The sequence below is a fragment of the Mandrillus leucophaeus genome, unplaced genomic scaffold, assembly GCF_000951045.1.
Source record: "Mandrillus leucophaeus isolate KB7577 unplaced genomic scaffold, Mleu.le_1.0 Scaffold1, whole genome shotgun sequence".
NCBI classification, from domain to species: Eukaryota; Metazoa; Chordata; class Mammalia; order Primates; family Cercopithecidae; genus Mandrillus; species Mandrillus leucophaeus.
In genome coordinates, this window is record NW_012098097.1 from 9,707,115 (window position 1) to 9,714,214 (window position 7,100).

At 52.1% G+C, this 7,100-nt stretch overlaps 1 pseudogene; it reads right to left on the bottom strand.

The window, feature by feature from the left end:
- The window catches only part of LOC105529101, a 17,755-nt pseudogene that overhangs the window by 1,595 nt on the left and 9,060 nt on the right, over positions 1-7,100 (bottom strand).

Consider the following 7,100-nt stretch of genomic DNA (forward strand, 5'->3'; position numbering starts at 1 on the left):
GAGGGCGAGGTGGGTGGATCACTTGAGGTCAGGAGTTAGAGACCAGCCTGGCCAACATGGTGAAACTCTGTCTCTACTAAAAATACAAAAATTAGCTGGGCGTGGTGGTGCATACCTGTAATCCCAGCTACTCAGGAGGCTGAGGCAGGAGAATTGCTTGAACCCAGGAGGCTGAGGTTGCAGTGCGCTGAGATCGCACCACTGCACTACAGCTTGAGCAACAGAGTGAGACTCTCTCTCTATATATATATACAAAGTGTGGCCCTGGACTGGCAGCCCAGCATCTTCCCTCAGCTTGCTGGAAATGCAGACTCTCAGGCCCCAGACCTGCTGCCTGGGAATCATCTGAAAAAGTTCCCCAAATGATTCTGATGCACACCCCCCGAGAAACAGCTAAAAGGGACTGCATCCCTCTGAGCTGCTTCTGGGAAAATTCTAGTTTTGGGGAAACAGCGGTGTTCCCCTGTAGCTATGCTCCCCAGGAGAAGAGGAGCCCTTGAAGGGGCTGTGTCCAAGAAGTGGGGCAGGGCCTGCTCTCAGCCATGACAGACCTCACGTGGAAAAGACACCACCTCGCTGAGCCCACACCACCTCCCCGTGCTTCTCAAACACCTGCACTTACTATTTCAAGGCAGATGAAATGAATACCATCCCGGGATGCTGGCATCACTGGGACACCAGCTGGCCTGGAGAGTGGGAGTTGACCAAAATGTCACTTCTTGGCTGGATCATTAGGTCCCAAGACCCTCAACTGCCCACCTTTCCACCTCCATTTCTCCCAAGGCACAACAGCAACAAGCAGCTCATCTCAGGACAGTGAGCCAGGACTCAAATACTAACTACAACAGCACCATCATGGAGACTGGGAGGAGTTTCTGCCCACTTCTGCAGGTGCAGTGAGGCAAAGCTGCAGCTGGTCACGTGGAGGCTACACGCTGCAGGGGACAGAGATGTGGAGTATAAGCTTCCGGGCACAGAGACCAGGTCCTGCAGGGGCCACAGAGTCGCCACTCCCCAGCTGTGTGTGCTAGAGTCATGTCACCTCTCTGGGCACCAGATGCCTCATCAGCTCAGTGGGCAACACTGAGGTGAATGAGCTCCAGGCCCTTCCAGCTACGGCTCCAGAGCTTGTCCCCTAAACGCCTCCTGGGGCCCTGATTTCCACCTGCCTGGCACCTCTCCCTGACTCAGGGGCAGGCTTCTGTTCTTCACATGTGGGCATCCCCACTGACCGTCAGAGCATGCCAGCCAAATGGCAACGACATCCCTGGGCAGCATGGCCCAAGGAGGCCCGCACGGCTGGGACACCAGGGCAGGTCCCTAGACGAGGACATCTTCCCTGGAGAAGACAATAACATTTACAAAGAACAGAACACAATGCAAAATTTCATGTACGGGCACATCAGGATTTAGATGTATTAGTAAAGTGAGGGGATTTTAGATACACTGGGAGAGCTATCTGAAGGGAACCAACAGGAAATCTTACAGTATTAACTACCTCCTTGTTCATATGATCAACATTCTCTGCCCCCTCCTTTTTCTGAGTGTGGACACACCCACCCCTAGTGATAAGAGGACATGGTTGGAGGCCAAATGAGAGTGCATGGGGGCTGAACTGAGCTGGGTCTTTAGAGGCCATCACTAAAACACCTGGCAGAGAGTGCCTTCGACTGCAGGAGGACAGAATGCCGAGCAGGTCAAGGGGCAGGAAACAGACGTCCGTGAAGAGACGTCTGCGTGAAGAGACGAATGCCTCACTGCACCTGCAGAGGTGGGCAGAAACTCCTCCCAGTCTCCACGACGGTGCTCTTTCAGTTGGTATTTGAGTCCTGGCTCACTGCACTCAGATGAGCTGCTTGTTGCTGTTGCGCCTTGAGAGAAGTGGAGGTGGAGAAGTGGGCAGATGAGGTTCAATGCTCTTCACCACCTCAGGAGGAAGGCACCGGGGAGGTCACAGAGGTGGGACGCGTGGAGTAGGCCTACACCCAGTCCCATCCTGGGGACTGGGATAGCTGCCCCACACTGCCCTGGGGTGCCCTGAAGAAGGGACAATAGAACAGACACCAGCATGTGAGACCTCGAACCCCAGCCTTCTGATAATTTTTTCCATACAATTATGCATAAAACTTCCCTCTTCTAGGAGCCCAGAGTCTCCTGGAGGGCTCTCCTGGCCTCACGCAGAAACTCATTTTATCACAGTCCTGAAGGAGGTACACAATTCCTGAAAGTAACAGACCAAACTGTACTTGGACTATAGGACACCCTCTTCTAGGAGCCATGCCTTACAACCAGCAACTGTGAGGCAGCATTTGGCTGTCTGCACCCTGTGCTGGTCTCTGAAGGGCAACCGGTGGAAGTTAACAGTTGGAGGAAGTCTAGATGTTCAATTCAGCAGTGCTGAGAGCAAAAGTCTATGAAGCAGTGGAAAATGGAGCAGCCTCCACAGGCCCCTCGGAAGGAGGAACAGATTTTAAGGCAGTTATCAGCTTGAAAAACACGGATTCAACATCCGTGAAAAACACGGATTTGATTTTTCAACCCAAACCCACTGAATGAATCTCTGGGTGGAGACATTAATGTTCCCTAGGTTAATCTGATAGTTAAAAGAGTTCAACTTCTGACTGCCACGGTGACTCACGCTGTAATACCAGTACTTTGAGAGGCTGAGCTTTGAGAATCACTTAAGCCTAGGAGTTCGAGAGCCAGACTGGGCAACCTAGTGAGACCCTATCTCTACAGAATTTTTTTTTTTTTTTAATTAGGCCTGATGGCTTGTGCTTATTGTCCCAGCTACTTGGGGGGCTCCGGTGAGAGGATCAAGGCTACAGTGAGCCACGATCGCACCACCGCACTCCGGCCGGGGTGACAGAGTAAGACCCTATTTCAAAAAAAAAAAAAATCCCTTTCTCCTAAAACAAAATATACTCTGACTACTTAGGAATATTTGTTTTTAATTAAAAAAAAATGTTTTTAAGTTTACTGCTGATATGGGGGTGTAATGAAGAAAAAAACAGAAAACACATTTTAAGTGAAATCCAGGGATCAAGGTATAAAAGTAAGGTGACTGAAAATAACTAAGAAAGCGAGAGTTGACTGATGCCCACCCTTCAGCACTCCCTGACACACCCTTCCTGTGGTCCAGCCCTTGGGAAAGACACAGAGGCACCAGGTCCTCAAACTGATACTGCCCCAACCTTGACCCACCTCTGCTCAGGTGGTCCAGATCCCAGCCTGCGCCGGTTTCCACAGTGACAAGAACAAGGCCCCGGGCCAGCTGCTGTCACTGTGGCAAAGAGCAGATCCCGCCAGCACTCATCCTTGGGAACCTGGGGGACATGGTTTCGCCACCTTAAAGACTTCCAGGCAGGAAGGCCATGCTGTGGCCCTGAGAACCCGATGCTCAGAGCTGTGACCAGACGGGAGCAAGGTGGTGTGAAAGTGTGGTTCTACCCACAAGGAAACTCAGAGTCTGAGAAAGAAGCATGCCGGCAGAAGGAGGCATGCCCGCTTGGCCCCATTCCTTGGCCATGGCCCTCGGGACCCTGGTGCTCCCTGCCCCTCTTTTATCACCTCCCTGCAACTGCGAATGCACAGAAGCATGACATAACCTTGGGGCAGCAGAAAGCTGCTGCCTCACTCTTGCCGCAGCTCATGATCCAGAGCCTCACCCCTACCCAGCGCCGCAGCGGCCCCCTTCACGCCACACTCCCAAATGCCAAGGCTTGGCTGCTAATCAATAGCCACACTCTGCAAATGCACCGTACCTTCCCAGGCAGACTCATGCTGAAAAGGAGCCACTCAGCAGTGCTATTTTTAAAAATGCAAATATGGTAGGAAAAGGCAGTAAAAATAACACATGAGAGCCCTGATCCAAGGCCAGTTCTTTCCCTGGGGGCCAGGTTCCCACTGAAGTGGGAGCAGGCGGCTATGGAAGAGCAGGGGGCCTATCTTCCCACAGTGGTCCTGGCTTCCTGCATCGTTTTGTATTCCTAATACCTGTGATTTCAGATCAATCCCAGTGGCCAGAAATGTTACAGACTCGCCCACATCTTTACCCAAACACACCACCGAGCAACCCCACAAGCAGGCCAGGAGAATCTACCCCAGAGGCACCGGCAGGTTTCATGACCCACCCTGGAATGATTATGTCAAAACATTGCTGATTCTCCACTCCTTACAACTCTGTAATTACATCTTTCCAAGACAAACTGGGCTGGGGCGCTGCAGACATTTCTTTTTCACAGAGAAGCAGGAGCTTGGTAAAGGCGTGGGAAGCCAAGCAGGAAGAGACACGAGAGCCCTGGGATCAAGTGCAAGCTGGGGTCTTGCACCACTAGGTGCCGGTCCTGGCAGCATTCTAAATCGGCCTGCCACACACTCTTCATGTCTGTGGCCACAGAAAACCGCAGAGACAGGCTGACCCCAGTGGGTCGGCAGGGACAGCCTTGTCACTCACCCCCCTAGACTCCCAAATGCTAACCTTGACAGCAGGAGTCCTCCCTTTCTTCAGCCCCCCACATTCCTGCAGTTAGGTCAGGACAGGCTCAGGTAGCCTGCCTTCTAAGCCAAGATTTCCAACAAAAATAAATATAAACACATAGCATGATGTATCTGGGCTGAGTTCCTGGTAAAAGGCATGGATGGGAAAGTGAACAGGACTCAGCACCGCTCATTTGCTAAGTGGGTGCAGTCCATCAGTACTGCAGACCTCGCTCTAACAGGCCCTTGCTCCTCTGACAGGAAATGGGAAACTCACAGCTACAGTGAGCTCCCTATAGCTGAACTCAACTGTAGGGAAATACTGCAGAAAGAAGCGACAGCCTGCTGTCAGCGCTCATGGCTGACACTGAAACACGAGTCACCCACATTAAAGCCACCAGAACATGGAACATGATTTGAGTGACTATTTTCTTTTTTCTTTTTTTTTTGAGACAGAGTTTCACTCTTGTTGCCCAGGCTGGAGTGCGATGGCGCAATCTCAGCTCACCACAGCCTCTGCCTCCCAGGTTCAAGCGACTGTCCTGCCTCAGCCTCCCAAGTAGCTGGGATTACAGGCATCTGCCACCACGCCCAACTAATTTTGTATTTTTAGTAGAGACGGGGGTTTCTCCACGTTGGTCAGGCTGGTCTTGCATTTCCGACCTCAGGTGATCTGCCCACCTCGGCCTCCCAAAGTGCTGGGATTACAGGCATGAGCCACCACACCCGGCCCTGAATGACTATTTTCTATTTTCCCAGGGATGGAGTAATTAGCACCATTTGAGATCCACTACAACTGGTAACTGATGCCTTGGGACCCCTGGCAGAGAAGGGCTTTCTTTCATGGAGTAAAAGTCATGTGCTTCCCATTTCTCCCATCCTGGCTGGCTCTATTTCCCCCAGTCCCTGGATCCCAGGAGGAAGTCAACAAGTCGCTGGCCAGGAGTCTGGAGAAGACACCAGACTGCATCTGAGGACCCATCCCCTCTCCAATGGATCTGCATCCAGCGTGTTCAAGGACCACAAATCCCAGGTGGAGGAAAATGGGAAGATGGAGATGTCTCAAAGGCTCTGCTGTGTCCTTCCTTTAAGGGACAACCAAGCCACAGGAGGGTCAGGCAGGCCTGTGGTGATGTTTTTGAGACCTCTATGTGTGGTAAGTAATGGGACATGTCCTAAGTAAGCCCAAAATGCTAGTTCTCGTGGCCTCTCTCTCCAGCTTTTCCTCAGTGGCTCCCAACTATTTCAGTCACTCACTCATGCACAGACTGAGTGGTCCTGAAAGGGAAGATGATGTGCAGAAGCACGACCTAAATGAACGACATGGGGAGAGGGCATGGGCAAAGGGGGGCTCACCTTAACCTGGCTTTTCCCAGGCTGAGCTCAAGTCCTATCTCTCTTCCAGCAAGGGCTTGACAGGGATACAAACTGCTCTGTCATAAGGTCTGGGCCCCCAGTGACCTCTTCCTCCCATTCATCATACACTGTAGACCATTCATTCAGTTGTTCCCTTACTCATTCAGCAAACTGAATAACCACTGGATGGGCAGACGCTGTGCCAGATGCCAATGAAACATCAAGAACACGAGACAGTCCTGCAGGGGTCCGAGCAGGACGGAGGTTCCGTCCTCAATGGTGCCGAGACACACCAGGCTGGGGGAGGTGTGGCCACCATGGGGAACAGTCATGGCTCACACGTTCCCCCAGATAGCTGCACCCAAGTTTCTGCTCAGATGTCACCTCCTCAGAAGGGCTTCTCTGGCCACCATGTCTGGAATTGCTCCTCCTCATTCTCTATCTACCTGCTTTATTTTTCTTCACAGCACTTACTGTTCCCACATCTGGAGTCCCTGCATACCGCTGCCACTGTCTGTGTGCCCCATGGGGGTTAAAATGTGAACCCCACAAGGGCAGGCACTACGCACCACTGCACCCCAGCAAGTGCCTGGAACACAGAAGGGTGGCTCCGAGGAGTCACTAGAGAGAGCTGCAGGAAAGGTCATGGGAATTCAGAACAAGTGTCAAGAAAGGAGTGGTCAGCAATGCCTGATGCTGCTGAGAGATCCAGTGCTACGGGGAAGTGTCCCTGCTAATCTGGGCTCAGTGGTCCCAATTGGTGGCGTGGGCAGAAGCCCCAGTGGCGGGGCCTGGAGAACATCTTGGCAATGCAGGAAATAGGAATCACAAGATGGAGCTCATTCAGGAACTATGGCTGAAGAGCAGGAAAAGGAGGAAGAGGTAGGTGAGAGATGGATGTGGGCTGAGGAAGGGTCTCTCTTCAAGACATTAAAAATAGGGTCAAGCTGGGCATGGTGGTGCGCACCTGGAGCCCCAGCTACTCACAAGAGGCTGAGGTGGGAGGATTGCTTAAGCCCAGGAATTCAATGCTGCAGTGAGCCCTGATCATGCCAATGCACTCCAGTTGGGTGACAGAGTGAGACTCTATCTCTAAAAAATAAATACAGTAAAAATAAAAATGGGGACCAGGCGCGGTGGCTCACGCCTGCAATCCCAGCACTTTGGGAGGCCGAGGTGGGGGGATCATGAGGTCAGGAGATCGAGACCATCCTGGCTAACATGGTGAAACCCCGTCTCTACTAAAAATACAAAAAATTAGCCAG